This window comes from Triticum dicoccoides, chromosome 6B (genome assembly GCF_002162155.2).
Source record: "Triticum dicoccoides isolate Atlit2015 ecotype Zavitan chromosome 6B, WEW_v2.0, whole genome shotgun sequence".
NCBI lineage: Eukaryota > Viridiplantae > Streptophyta > Magnoliopsida > Poales > Poaceae > Triticum > Triticum dicoccoides.
The window spans coordinates 159,537,388-159,552,803 of NC_041391.1; positions in this window are offsets into that span (position 1 = coordinate 159,537,388).

Below are 15,416 nucleotides of genomic sequence, written 5' to 3' on the forward strand. Positions count from 1 at the left end.
AATAGCTGCGCTGCTGATAACTCCAGAACCGATCAGATGATATTCTTGGCTTAGAATATGGGTTCTTGGGTCTATCAAAGAAAGTATTGTGTGCAATGAAGCCATTGACATTGAATGATTCAGGCGCAGATGCAGTACCTGGAAACCTTGGCAGCCTTGGTTTTGGCTTCTGAACCTGAGGCCTGTGCTCCACATGATAGTCAAACTAAGGTCCAAGAGTAGGCGGAGGAACCAGAATTGGCCATCTGACAGTGACAAGCTCGCCTTGGTAAAATGCTTGCTCAATAGTGTGTGGCCTTGGTGGCGGAACAGGAGAAGTGGCATTAGCAAGGGCATCAGGATGAACATTTGTTGCAGGTGCATCATTGGCTTCATGCATAGTGTTCATAGCAGGCGCCACATTATCTTCAGCCATGACAACATCATTGGCTTCAGTAGTGTTGTTGGTGGCCGCCTCAGGATTTTCAACCTCCACTTGAGTAGCTAGAGGGTCGGGCACAGACATGTTCTCGTCGAGAACAACTTCTTGGTTGATAGGGGGTGTAGCAACACGTTCTTCTTCTTGTCTTTCATCAGCTGATGCAGCCGGATTGTCTTCAACAGCATTGGCTTCGGACGTGGGAACCGTCACAGAGAGATTTTCTTCAGGGAACACTTGACGTGGCACTGAGCTAGATTGGTTTGAATCTTCTTCTGTGATGGTTGTCATGGAGACTGGTGGCCTTAGGACTTTGCGAAGCCGTTTGAACACAAGCAACACTTTTGGGGATGGTGTAGTCTCCATGTAATTGTCGTCATTCACCATTAGGCTGGTGACTTGCGCTGGTGGAGGATGGGGTGTACTTGGTGAGTCTTGACTTGGAGTTGCTGGTTGGGGGCGATCAGCCCATGAGGCATCCTGAGAGATTGGCGTCAAAGGACGATCAATACTGATGAGTTTGTTGTTCGTGAGAACAGGCGATGATACCGTTGGGCGCTCGATCTGAGGAAGGACTTCATCATCTACTACATTGTCTTGGGGACCAATGTCTTCAGCCGTGATGGGATCAACGGCTGGAACTTATTCATCTTTAGGAGCCTCTGTGGAAGCAGGCTCATGTACTATCAACTGACGCTCTTGGTGTTCAGATGTAGGAAGAGCAAAAGCAATGGGCTCGACAACGAGGGGCTCTGTGGGAGCAGCCCAATCTTTCTTCTTCATCTTTCTCTTCTTGGGGGGTGGTGCATCATCAGTGGTGTTCTTGAGTTTGCGCTTTCTGGCTTCGACTTCAGCTGCCCTGGTTTTCTTCTGTTCTGAAGCCACTATGGGGACCTTAGGCTTCGAGCCAGTCATACTGGCAGGGAAGACAATGTGAGGTTCTTCCCGCCTTGGTGCTTCAGTTTGGGCCACAGTAGGCTTCTTCTTCTTGGCAGCCAGCTTGGGGTCGATGCCAGGACGCCCAAGTGCATTACGCTTCTGAGCTTCATTGTAAGCTTGAACACACTTGGCAGCAAGATTCTTCATGCACTCTCTTTAACCTTTGGCTTCTTTGTGCTTCTTGCGAAATGCCTCCTTGAGGTCATGCAGCATCACCTGAAGTTGAACATCAGCCACGCTGAGCTTGGCCACATGCTTCTTGAACTGTTCTTTCTCAAAATCAATTTTGTTTTTCAGTTCAACAATGCGCTGAGCCAGAGCGAGCTTAGGAGCAATGTCGCCTTGGAAGGCAACGATGATGCCAATTGGGAGCTGAAGATCATCAAAGCTGAGATTGGGGTTGTCAAACCACTCATCAATGAAGTTATCCAGAATGTTTACGTCGAAGAGGGGCAGATCATTGAAGATCTCTGCCTCTTGCTTGCTCTTTATCAGCTGTTCAAGAGCATCATCTCCGCTCTCATCATCTGATGACAGATCAATGGCTTCGGTTTCGTTCCTCAGAACGATAGCATGAGTCAGGGCTTGACCTGAACTTTGAACATTTTGATTTTGTGTCTTCTCTCCCTTATTGGAGATGCGAGAGAGATCTTCAAAATTGTTATGTGGAGCTGGAGGGGCAGTTGCCAATGGCTTCGCTCGAGAAGCTTTTGGTGCAGCAGTAGGTTTAAGTCAAGTCCGAATGCCTTCTTGTTCTTCACAGCAGAGTCTTTTGCGAACTTGAAGTTGCGCTTGAACAGATTGTCTTTGCGACACCACCATAGAGATGAAGGGTCAGCGTTCTCTGGCTGTGGTCCGCGAACCATGCATGGATAGAAGCCTTGCTCAATAGCTTCAGTCTGGGACCTGGGAGGAAGATTTTTGTATAGTATATCTCCCCAGGTTCACTTGATGGCATTCTTCTCTGCATACTCTTCTGTGATGAATCCGTACTTTGAACCATTCCTCTGCCCAATATCTTCGAATCCATTGGATTCGATTCTTGCATTCACCGTAAGTTTCCTCTGGGTCTGTCTTGTACAACTCGTGCAGATCTGGTGGCAAATCCTTGGAAGTATTCCCACGGTGCTGTCTGCCACACTTTCTAGCTAACTTCTCAGTGGCCATGAAGCTTAACCTGAAAGGCTTCAGAACTTGCAAAGGCTTCAGACGACTGGTCAAACATGAACTGGCTTCAGGAGAATTTATGTGACTCTGTAAGAATTCTGCAAATGAATGTAGACTATGAGAACCAAGGGATTCTCCCATGGACATGTACCTGTGACAACATTAGAGGTGCGAGGGAAGGGGAAGAGGTCATATGCATTCTCAGAAGATTTTGAAGATAAATTAGTTTGAAGACATTGACCTCATAATGCAAAGACATTCACTTATTTGTTGAGAGTTGGTTCCAGATTTGTACGAATCGTACAAGTGAGGAATCTAACTTGTAGGGAAGCATAAGTGAATAGACTAGGCATAGTATGAGATGCAGAAAGAGATAGATTCAACTTTGGAGATCTAGAAACTGCTTTTGGTAAAGAAGGATGAATCTATCAGATCGAAAAGACGGTAAAGTGAGTTTTAATTACCACACGAAGAACTGCTAGACGGAGCGAAGTTGGAGGCCGAGCAGTTCGACCTTCCGTGCCCTAACTTAGCAACGGAGGACACCTATGGCGATAGCGGAGAGGATGAGGTCCGTAGCCGGCGTGAGGACGGTGTCGGAGAAGTCGCGACAGCTAAGCGCTTCGTCGCCGGCGTCGTCGATAGCTAGCGGTGGCGCTAGGGTTTGCGAGAGGTGGCAAGGTGGAAAAAGGATTTTTGACCGTGATGTGATGGGTATTTATAAGGAAAGGGACGACATAGCGCAATTATGCAGGTGCCCCTGGAGGTTCACATCTGAAGGGCACGTGGAAAGCATGCAACACCTTGGAAGTTGTTCCATGTTCCCATGCACGCCTGGACTGTCGGGGTGGTCATTCCGAATTCTCCGGCTTTCAGGCAATAAAGATATAGCATTAAAAACAGATATAAATGTTTGTCAGATTGACTTCAGCTGACAAGGTCTCAGTGAAGACAATCGACAATTTTCAATAGAATGCATATGATTTGGACAGATAGAGTTGAGGTAGAAGCATAGATAGGTTAGGGCCCGATCACATTCACTTAGATCAAAAGATTCAGCACGAAGTCATAGCTATAAGTGAATGTTGTAGAGGACAGAACACAAATGTATATAACTAGTATAAGACCAAATCAACAAGATGAACATAAACTTGAATATAAGCCAGGATGAAGATAAATCAAATACGAAGACTTTGCAAACATAATGCCAAGGGAAACACTTCAAACAAAAGTTTGGTGGTGGCGTTACCCACCGTATAGGAAGTATTAGACCCAGACACGGCGCACAATTATCGTGGCGCTCCGAAGTCAAATTCCGCATTAATGTATTCACACTTAGAGTGTATGTCTTCATTGATTGAAGATATACATTACTTCGTGTGTTGCACATCTAAGTCATCAAAATGCATAAGTGTTAGGATGTGTGCCTAATCATAGGACATTTGAGGATTCCAAGATATTTAGCTCACACCGCAACTTGCAAAACCTTTTCTCATCCAAGGGCTTTGTGAAGATATCAGCCAATTGCTCTTCAGTTTTGACGTGAATGATATCAATATCTTCCTTCATAACATGATCTCTGAGAAAGTGATGACGAATTTCAACGTGCTTCATCTTCGAGTGCTGAATTGGGTTGTTGGCAATCTTGATGGCACTCTCATTATCGCAGTAGAGATGCACATTCTTCAGGTGGATACCATAGTCCTTGAGAGTTTGCTTCATCGGGAGAAGCTGAGCACAGCAAGATCCAGCAGCAATGTATTCGGATTCAGTAGTGGAGAGAGATACACAGTTCTGCTTCTTTGAAGACCAACAGACAAGAGATTGTCCCAGAAAGTGACATGTGCCTGATGTGGACTTGCGATCAACCTTTTCACTAGCATAATCAGCATCTGAGAATCCAACTAGATCAAACTCTGAGCCCTTTGGATACCATAATCCTAGTGTTGGGGTGTAAGCCAAATATCAAAGAATTCGCTTCACACCTAAGTGATGCGATTCCTTGGGTGCCGCTTGGAATCGGGCACACATGCAAACACTAAGCATTATATCTGGCCTAGATGCACATAAATAAAGCAAAGAACCAATCATGGAGCGGTATACCTTTTGATCGAACTCTTTACCATTGGCGTCGGGACCCAGATGACTTTTGGTTGCCATTGGCGTCGTGTATCCTTTGCAATCTTGCATTCCAAACTTCTTCAGGCAATCTTTGAGGTATTTTTCTTGAGATATGAAGATGTCGTTGCGTTGCTGATGGATTGAAGACCCAGCAAGAACTTCAGCTCACCCATCATGGACATCTGATATTGCTCTTGCATCATGTGACCAAACTCATCACTATATTTCTTGTTGGTGCAGCCGAAGATAATGTCATCCACATAGATTTGGCACACAAACAGTTCACCATCGTATGTCTTCGTGAAGAGTGTAGGATCTAGTGAACCAGGTTTGAAGCCTTTGCTCTTCAAGAAGTCTTTGAGCGTGTCATACCAAGCACGAGGGGCTTGTTTGAGGCCATACAGTGCCTTGTTGAGCTTGTATACCATATCAGGATGTTTTGGATCTTCAAAGCCAGGAGGTTGTGCGACATATACTTCTTCTATCTTTCCATTGAGAAAAGCACTCTTCACATCCATTTGATACAGAAGGATGTTGTGTTGATTTGCATAGGCTAGCAGTATGCGAATGGCTTCAAGCCTTGCCACCGGAGCAAATGTTTCATCGAAGTCAATTCCTTCCACTTGAGTGTAACCTTGTGCAACGAGATGAGCCTTGTTTCTGACGACTTGTCCATGCTCATCTTGCTTGTTGCGATATATTCATTTGGTGCCAATGATATTGTGCTTCCGAGGATCAGGATGCTTGACCAATTCCCACACATTATTCAGCTCGAACTGTTGAAGCTCTTCTTGCATAACTTAAATCCATTCAGGTTCCATGAAGGCTTCATCGACTTTCTTGGGTTCTGAGATTGAGACGAATGCAAAATTCCCACAGAAATTGGTTAGCTGTGTTGCTCTTTGAGTAGATCTTGAACGAGTGAGTGGACCAGGTGCATTTAAGCTGTCAATTATCTTCTCAATCTGAACGTCATTTGCAACACGAGGATGAACAGGACAAATATTTTGCTCTTGCTGATCAATGTCATCATTTGGGGGATTGTCTTTAGGCTGAGCATTGTCTTCAGGTTGATTAGGTGCAGAAATGATAAGCTCTTCTTCAGTCTGATTCTCAGATGGTATGATCTTTCCAATTCCCATTTGCTTGATTGATTCACTTGGAGGTACTTCATCTAGCACATTTGGCAGGTGCTCTCTTTGCGAGCCGTTAGTCTCATCAAACCGCATATCCATAGTTTCAAGCACTTTATAGTGAAAGAGGTTGAAGACTGTAGGAGTGCGAATCCTTTCCGTAACCAAGCATAAAACCTTCATGTGCTTTCGGTGCAAATTTTGAAGTGTGATGTGGATCCTTGATCCAGCACCTAGCACCAAATACTCTGAAGTAGCTTACATTTGGCTTCTTACCAGTTAGGAGTTCATAGGATGTTTTCTTCATAAGCTTGTGAAGATAAACACGGTTGATGACGTGGCATGCAGTGTCAATGGCTTCAGGCCAGAACTTCCGTGGAGTCTTGTACTCATCAAGCATCGTTTGGGCCATCTCAATAAGAGTTCTGTTCTTGCGCTTCGCGATGCCATTCTGTTGAGGTGTGTAAGGAGCAGAGAACTCATGAATAATACCCAAAGTATCCAGATAAAGGTCGAGGCCGGTGTTCCTGAACTCAGTGCCGTTGTCGCTTCTGACGTGCTTGATCTTAACGCCATAGTTTGTCATGGCACGATTGGCAAAGCGTCTGAAGACATCCTGCACTTCAGTCTTGTAGAGGATTATATGCACCCAAGTATAGAGTAATCATCAACAATGACAAAGCCATAGAGGCAAGAAGTAGCATTGAGAGTAGAGTAGTGAGTAGGGCCAAATAAGTCCATGTGTAGCAGCTCGAAGGGTTGAGATGTAGTCATGATTGTCTTCGAGGGATGCTTGGCCCTGGTCACCTTTCCAGCTTTGCAGGCGCCACACAGATGATCCTTCTTGAACTTGACGCCTTCAATGCCCACGACATGCTTCTTCTTTGCGAGAGTGTGCAAGTTCCTCATGCCAGCATGTCCTAGCCTTCGATGCCAAAGCCAGCACTCTGAAGTTTTTGCTAGAAGACATACGGCCATTTGTGCTCCTGCTGAGAAATCTACCATATACAGATCATCTTTCCGATACCCTTCAAAGACTAGAGACTTGTCAGGTTCCATTAGCACAAGGTATCAATATTTTCCAAATAGTACAATCATGTTTAAGTCACAAAGCATTGAGACAGACATTAAGTTGAAACCAAGGGATTCAACAAGCATCACTTTATCCATGTGCTGATCCCTTGATATTGCAACTCTACCTAGACCCAATACCTTGCTTTTACCAGTGTCCGCAAATGTGATGTGAATCTTGTCTGATGGACGTAGGATTGAATCCATCAGAAGACTTCGATCGCCAGTCATGTGGTTAGTGCATCCACTATCCATAATCCATTCTGAAGTACGAGGTGTCATAGCCTACAGTGTAGTTTGGGGGATAGGCTTCACCAAGCGAGTTGTGAAGCATAAACATTTGACGAACAAGTGGAACATGGAAATTCAGATCTTGGTTAGGATAGATAGGATGAGTGTCAAGGAATCCCGGAATGAAGTACAAAGTAAGACCATTTGGGCATTTTATCTTGCGCCCCACAAGATGTTTAAGGTCCCCGGCATTAGCATTGGACGCCTTAGATTTCCGGCTGGAGACCTTTCCCTGCAAAAGAGAGTTAAGTTTTCTTAACCACCCACATTTTCAGGGGTGGCTTAGAAGCAATGAGTCTAAGTGCAGCATCTGAGAACTTCGGCTTTGGAGTCCTAGTAAATAGCCTTGCAGGAGGTGAATAATACTCACAGGAATAAGCAGAAAAGTTCTTTGTTCTATGAACATAGCGGTTTGAGGAAACACGCTCATATTCATGGGTCTGAGTATGATTTCCCTGCAAAACATTGACGTTAGGGTGACTCAGATGAGTCCTCAGTCTGTATGAAGCTTTTGGACCATATGAAGCCTTTGGTATTGGGTTTGTCTTCTTCCCTGGTGGTGTCATGATGACATTCACAGGAAGATTCTCAAGACAACTTTTGGGTACCCATATCTTCTTCATAGGTGGCCCATTCCTGCAGTTAGTACCAATATACCTGGCAAACACTTCACCATTCTGATTCTTAAACAGTTTATAGTTTGCATCAAAGGATTCATCAATGATAATAGGGTTAGCACAAGTGAAACAAGATAAGGTGGATGGATCTACTGAAGGTTCCTTTGCAGCAACCCATGTGATTTTGGGGTACTGCTCAGGCTTTCAGTACGAACGATCAACATTCATTTTCCTCTCGAACCCAACACCCTCTTTCCTAGGGTTTCGGTTAAGAACCTGCTTTTTGAGGACATCACATAATGTCTGATGCCCTTTGAGACTTTTGTACATCCCTGTCTCAAGAAGTGTCTTCAACCTGGCATTCTCATCAGCAATAGTAGTGGTATCCTCAGCAGAGGGGTTAGTTACCACATCAGCAGTTGAAGATATTGCAACAGTAGTAGCAGTAGAACATTCAGCAACAGAGGCAGTGTTATCACGCTCAATGCATTTTAGACATGGTGGTTCAAATCCTTCCTGAGTGGGACTGATCTGTTGAGCGTGAAGTGACTCGTTCTCCTTTTGAAGATCTTCATGAGCTGATCTCAATTTCTCAAGTTCCTGCTTCCTTTGAAGATAATCATAGGAAAGCTTTTCATGAGAAGTTGAGAGCGATTCATGTCGACCTTCAAGTTCCTGGTACTTAACATGAAGATTTTTGATGTCTTCAATTAAGGACTAAGACTTGGTCATTTCCGCGTCGAATAGGTCATCGCTTTTGTCTAACAGTTTTTGAGTATGTTCCATAGCTTTCTGTTGTTCAGTTGCAATTTTAGCAAGTGTTTTGTAACTAGGTTTGGATTCACCATCAGAGTCATCTTCACTTGAAGTCTGAAAGTAAGCATCACGTGAGTTTACCTTGGCACCACGTGCCATGAAGCAGTAGGTGGGAGCCGAGTCGTCCTTGTCATTATCATCAGCTTTGGTGACGGAGCCATTGTCTTCGGTGTTGAAGATGGACTTGGCGACGTAGGCTGTAGCTAGAGCCAGACTCGCAACACCAGAGTCGGACTCCTCCTCAGACTCCTCCTGCGCCTCCTCAGAAGAAGACTCCTCCTCTGAATCCATTTCCTTGCCAACAAAAGCACGAGCCTTGCCAGATGAGTTCTTCTTGCGTGATGAAGACTTGGAAGAAGATTTGAAAGAAGACTTTGAGGATTTTCTCTTCTTCTTGTCATCAGAATCATATTCTTTGCTCTTCTTCTTCTTCTTCTCATTGTCTCACTGTGGACACTCAGAGATGTAGTGACCAGGTTTCTTGCACTTGTGGCAGGTTCTCTTCTTGTGGTCATGAGTGGAAACTTCATCATTCCTTGAGCTGGATCGTGAAGACTTTCTGAAGCTTTTCTTCTTAGTGAATTTATGGAACTTCTTTACAAGCATAGCAAGCTCCTTTCCAATGTCTTCAGGATCACCAGAACTGCAGTCAGATTCTTCTTCAGATGAGGAAGCAGTAGCCTTTGCCTTCAAAGCGCGAGTTCGGCCATAGTTGGGGCCATAGATATCTAGTTTCTCAGATAGCTGGTACTCATGTGTGTTGAGCCTCTCAAGTATGTCAGACGGATCGAGAGTCTTGAAGTCAGGGCGTTCTTCTATCAGCAGGGCTAAGGTGTCAAATGAGCTGTCAAGAGATCTCAGTAGTGTCTTCACTATTTCATGCTTCATAATCTCAGTGGCGCCGAGCGCTTGGAGATCATTTGTGATATCAGTGAGGCAATCAAATGTGAGCTGGACGTTCTCATTGTCGTGTCTCTTGAAATGGTTGAAGAGGTTGCTGAGAGTACTGATCCGTTGATCTCGCTGAGTTGAGACGCCTTCATTGACCTTGGAGAGCCAGTCCCAGACTAGCTTCGATGTTTCTAGAGCACTCACACGGCCATACTGTCCTTTGGTCAGATGACCACAGATGATGTTCTTGGCGGTAGAGTCCAGTTGAACGAACTTCTTGACATCAGCAGGGATGACACCTTCACCAGTCTTGGGAACGCCGTTCTTGATGACATACCATAGATCGACATCAATGGCTTCAAGATGCATGCGCATCCTATTCTTCTAGTAGGGATATTCACTGCCATCGAAGATGGGGCACGCAACGGAGACCTTGATTATCCTTGTAGTCGACATAGCTAAAATTCCAGGTGGTTAAACCGAACCACACAGAACAAGGGAGTACGTTGCTCTGATACCAATTGAAAGGGCTAGTTATCGACTAGAGGGGGGGTGAATAGGCGATTTTTATGAAAGTCTTCAAAACATGGGAGTTTCGAAGACAAACAATAGAAATGACACTATTCGTATGCAGCGGAAGGTAGACTACACTAGACAAGCCATAGTCAAGTATTCAATGAAGTGAAAGCACGAAGACAATTAGCAGCTAGGTAGTAAAGATCAAGATGGAAGATAGTGTGAAGCCAATCAGAACAGGTAGTCACACAGTGAAGTCAAACAGATAATGCAAGCAGGCAATGACTTCACGAAGACAAACTGTAAGTAAAGAGAAGTGAGAGATAGAACCAGTAGCTTCAGGAGGACAGAGATTTGTTCGACCAGTTCCAGTTGCTGTGACAACTGTACGTCTGGTTAGGGAGGCTGAGATTCAACTCAGATGACAGCGTCTTCACCTTATTCCCCTTGAGCTAAGAACACCTAGTCCCCGCCCAATCACTCTGGTAAGTCTTCAAGGTAGACTTCCAAACCTTCATAGACTTCGTTCACTCGCAATCCACAATGACTCTTGGATGCTCAGAACGTGATGCCTAACCGGCTGGAGGATTCACAGTCCTCTAGTGTAACAAGTCTTCAGATCACGCAGACAAAAAGACTTCAGTGATGCCAAACACTCTTTGGGCTCTGGGTGGTTTGGACTTTGTCCTCGCAAGAATTCTCTCTCAAAAGCTTCGGCAGTGGGTTGCTCTCAAACGACAAAAGCCGTGTACTAACTCTGAGCAGCCACCTATTTATGGTGTAGGGGGTGGGCTATTTATAGCCACTGGGCAACCCGACCTGATTTGTCTGAAATGACCCTGGGTCACTAAGGAACTGATACGTGTCACAACAGTCAAATTTCAAACACACGCGGTAGCTTGACTTGGGATACAAGTAAATCTGACTCATCCGACTATGGATAAGATTTGCTCTCATTGTCTTCGCTCAAAGACATAGGATTTGGTTGAGCATCACTTCGGTCACTCTGACTTTGTTCACTTGGACCCCACTTAACAGTACGGTTGTTCCTATGACTCAACAAAGAAGAAAAGGAAACAACAAAACAACCAAGTCTTCGCGCTCCATAGTCTTCACGCGGTGTATTCTCATGTCATAGTCTTCAACGTGAATAGCTTCACAGACCACCATTGTCTTCAATGTCTTCACACATTTTTAGGGGTCATCTCTGGTAGGTAAACCGAATCAATGAGGGACTACTACCCGTGTTATCCTACAATTCTCACAAACACATTAGCCCCTCAACCAGGTTTGTCGTGAATACTCCAAAACCAACTAGGGGTGGCACTAGATGCACTTACACCTTCTCTCTCAGATCCAGGCTGGCCGTCGGTGTCGAGCCCCAACCGGAACAGCCCCCACCTTCCTTTCCTCGTGCGTCGCGGCGCCACTTCCCAGACCACACGGGCTGACAGCGTTCGCCGCCGAGCATGTTCCAAGGATGGCACTCCTCACACCGTGTGCTGCCACATCGAGCCAGTAGCCACAATCGCCGCCCAGTCCATCCACCAGTGAGCCGCGAGACCCATCCACCCAGTTCTGCATCCATCAGGCCCCCAACTACCAGGTATAGGTCTCTGATTTTATTATATTTCTCCTCTGATTTAGTCAGAGATGTTGCTGCTGTGTTTGCAGCGTGAGAGAGCAGAAAGGACTGAGAGAGTACAGGGGTGGTATGACCAGGCCCAACGTCATGGCAGTAGAGGCGGCGACAGATGTTAAGGAGGAGGAGAGGTATGTGCTCGGCGGTAACCAGATCACCGAGGTTCCGAGCACAACTGGATGCATAACAGTCTCGCGATCTTTCTGGTGTGATAGACGTAACCTGCAGATAGGGTATATATTTCTCCAAAGATTCATTTTTTCTGGCACTAACTGGAATTAGCCAACATAAATACCGATCATGACTGATTAGTCTGAATAATTAATTTGCATCAGCTTATATGTAAGCAGCTTTACTGGGAATGTTCGTGTGCTAAATAGTTCACTTTTGGTAAATGCATGCAAACTGAATTATGAATTAGTTTCCCTGCCAACAGTGCCACTAAAACGGCGGATCTTCTCTATACAAGTTCAACGGATTGCTTGGGACAAGATTTTGTTAGCCCAATATCAGTGGTTGCTCTCAACCAGTAGAGTTAGTCATAGGCTTAGTGTGATCAAGAAGAGAACGCATTTTTTCTGCTACCAGTACCATGATTTCAACGACTTTTTAGTAGGCAGAGGTGAGATTCGTATAGACCAGAGTTGTAATCCGTTTGTAGTTGGCAATGGAGTGGAGATGATTGGATCATCTTGTTATGCCATAATTTTGTCTACATGTAACTTTTAAGATCTGTAGCCCCCAAATCATAGTAGTAATGATGTGTGTTTTGTTCTTCTGCCATCAGGTGATTGAAGATGGTTGTGACCAATTTTAGAGGTGCAAAGCCATTGCACATTGTTGGTAGGAATTGGGCTTGGAAGATACTCGATTGAGCAACTCCTTTGTTCTTTGATTATAGGTATAGGTATACTCCTATCTTTGTGGAAAGTACAAGAAGAATAACAATTATTAATTAAAATTGTTCTTTAGGTGTTTTGGTGAGATAATAGAAACAAGCTTCCTGAAGGAGGAGATATGCAATACCACTAATTCAATAACAATTATTAATTATAATTGTTCTCTAGGTGTTTTGGTGAGATAATAGAAACAAGCTTCCTAAAAGAGGAGATAGGCAATACCACTAATTCTCATGTCATTATATTCTCTAATATTGTAGATTACAAGGAGTTGTACGACCTATAGAAAGTGACAGATTATAAGATGAATCAAACTAAAGGAAAAATTGTGTTGCCTTGCCAAATGTGTGTGCAGCGCGCCGCCGCGTGGATGTCCTCGGCATCGATTCAATAGCATGGACCTAGCAGCAGTGTAGCCGTGGCCAACAATAACCTTTGGCCTTAGCGCTTAGTGGTGAGTCACGACAGCAGACTGGTTCAGGACAGATTTAGTGGTACTGCATTTCTATTTTTCTGCGGCTGTTCATGGATCTATTGCGTTCGTCTTAAATATGAATAACATTGCCAAATTCGCCTTTAGTAATGTAGATACCTTGGTGTGCAAGGACCACTCCTTTTTTGCAGCCACATAATCTATGCATATACATGTTGTAGACTATACAAACTAGCACGATGGTACTGAGAGCACAGTTCTATGATACCTTTGGGTCACCACACCGGACCAAAAATATGGTGTTGGTTTTTTATTGTCGATGTGTCATAGAAATGGGCTGTTTTATTGCTGCTGAGTATCTCTATGCTTTGTTAAATTTTGCCTGACAATGATGACATGTGTGTTCAATTTATGATTTAATCTTTAAACAAGAAGTGAAAATTGATCTTAGATTCAAGATTATGCACCTGACTATTTATATATGTCCGATCATTCATCCTCGCGTATACCCACATTTTGTTCTACATCAGATTATCCCTATGGGTTTGAGTAATATTTATCTCATTGGAGAACTATTTTATTTCTTAGAATTGTAGACTGGTTTTGTTATTGACTTGTCAGTTGTGTACATGATCAAGCAAGCTCAAGTTGTAGTGACTTAACGCATGTAAGAAACTATCAAACATTTTCTCTTCCATTCAAATTTATTATAAGGGGCACTTATGGAAGTGAATACTATAATTATATCTTCAGCGTAGAAACATTCCCACTAATTATATGTTGTCCTATGGAAGTGTATACAATCATCATATCTCCAGTCCAGGAATATGACATACAAAGTATTCCTAGGCATTAATACATGACATCTCCAGTCTAGGAACATGGCGTACAAAGTATTCCTAGGCATAATACATGCCATTTGATAGATGAGTCATTTTGTTTTAGCGTATTTATCATTGTTGCATGTGTCATTTTCATCAGGACTATTTAGGTGTAAAGAAAAGAAAGTGAGTTACTAGCTCGTTCCTTATTTTAGGTATCAATTTTTCCTTCAATGCTGGTGTTGCCCTGTAGTAATTTGGCTAAAGGTTCCAAAATTGGCATGTAGGAATCAGGCTGCCTCTCTAACATGTTTAAAACTTTTTGTTAATAAGCTTGTTTATAACTTTGTCTTGAAATCTCGTAGCATGGTCGATATACTTATGTTTACATTCTAAACTTTTTTCTAAACCCTTCACCCTCACTGAGGCATTGGTTGATGTGAAGCATGAGGCAAATTTGATTGCACATTCATTCAAATTACTTAGTGTGGGTTGCAGGGATATAGCGATTGTCACAAGTCCTGGATTACCTATATTGATGTTTGCCCTTCATGTGTGCCATTTCTCGTAGCAAACAATGAGAGCTCTGCAAACAATTCTTTGTAGTTAGAAGAAATGCACACATAAGAAAGAAGGTATTGCGAGCCATATGCACATATGAAGACCGAACAGAGATGGAGACCATCATCAAACTTTACCTATTCGTGTTTTGGGTGGGACTTGCATGCGGAGAAACAAACATGATGGTCTCCAAGAATGGAGCGAAGTGGGAGAAATACATCAGAGTTTGTGAACGAATTTTAAATTTTGATAGAAAGACCAATTGGTTCAATACTTGGTAGTGAAACTTCACTATATCATTTTGTAAATAAATGATGTGGCATCCAATATGCACTCAGATTTTTTTCCAAGGGTACTCAGATTACTTTTCACATGTCTTTGCGGTTCAAATTCCATTTGGTAGGCAAGCATGTACTGATGGAACTATCTTCAGTTTCTATGTATCATCAATAAATTTTGGTAAGAGTTTGAGCATCTTTTGTTTTCATCTTCCATAATCAGTATGTTTTGATACACTTGCTTTGACAAGACAATGTCAGTAAGTTCAGCTTAAGAAAATCACAAGAACCATTTTTTTTGAATAGACTGACAAACTGAATCCAAATAGTTGAGAAACACGCACCTACATATGAGTGTTACTAATCCATAAAAACAATGAATGACAAGCATAGTAAGACCTAGTTTATCATGTCATAGTGAAAATGTATTGAAGTTGAGTGATGACACCAAAGCTAGAGCAAGGAGTGGACCGAGATTAAAGAGGGCGAAGGAAGAGAAAAGTTTTTCTTGTTGGTTAGCTGCCGGGACAAATACAACCAAAGTAACATTGTTATGTTGTCCCGTGGCAACGCACGGGCATTTAACTAGTAATCTATAAATGCGGTCTGAAAATGTGGCAATCCATAATTTTATAGGAAAAACAATGCAGTTCAACATTGTCAATGGACCATGTTTATACCAATAAACAGTGCTATGCCATAAGCTAAAGAAAATCCAACACCCTAAACGTCCGCATACGTGTCCATGGACACTGAGCAGTCAGCCCCTTGAATGTCCGCGTCGAGAACAGTATACCGCATA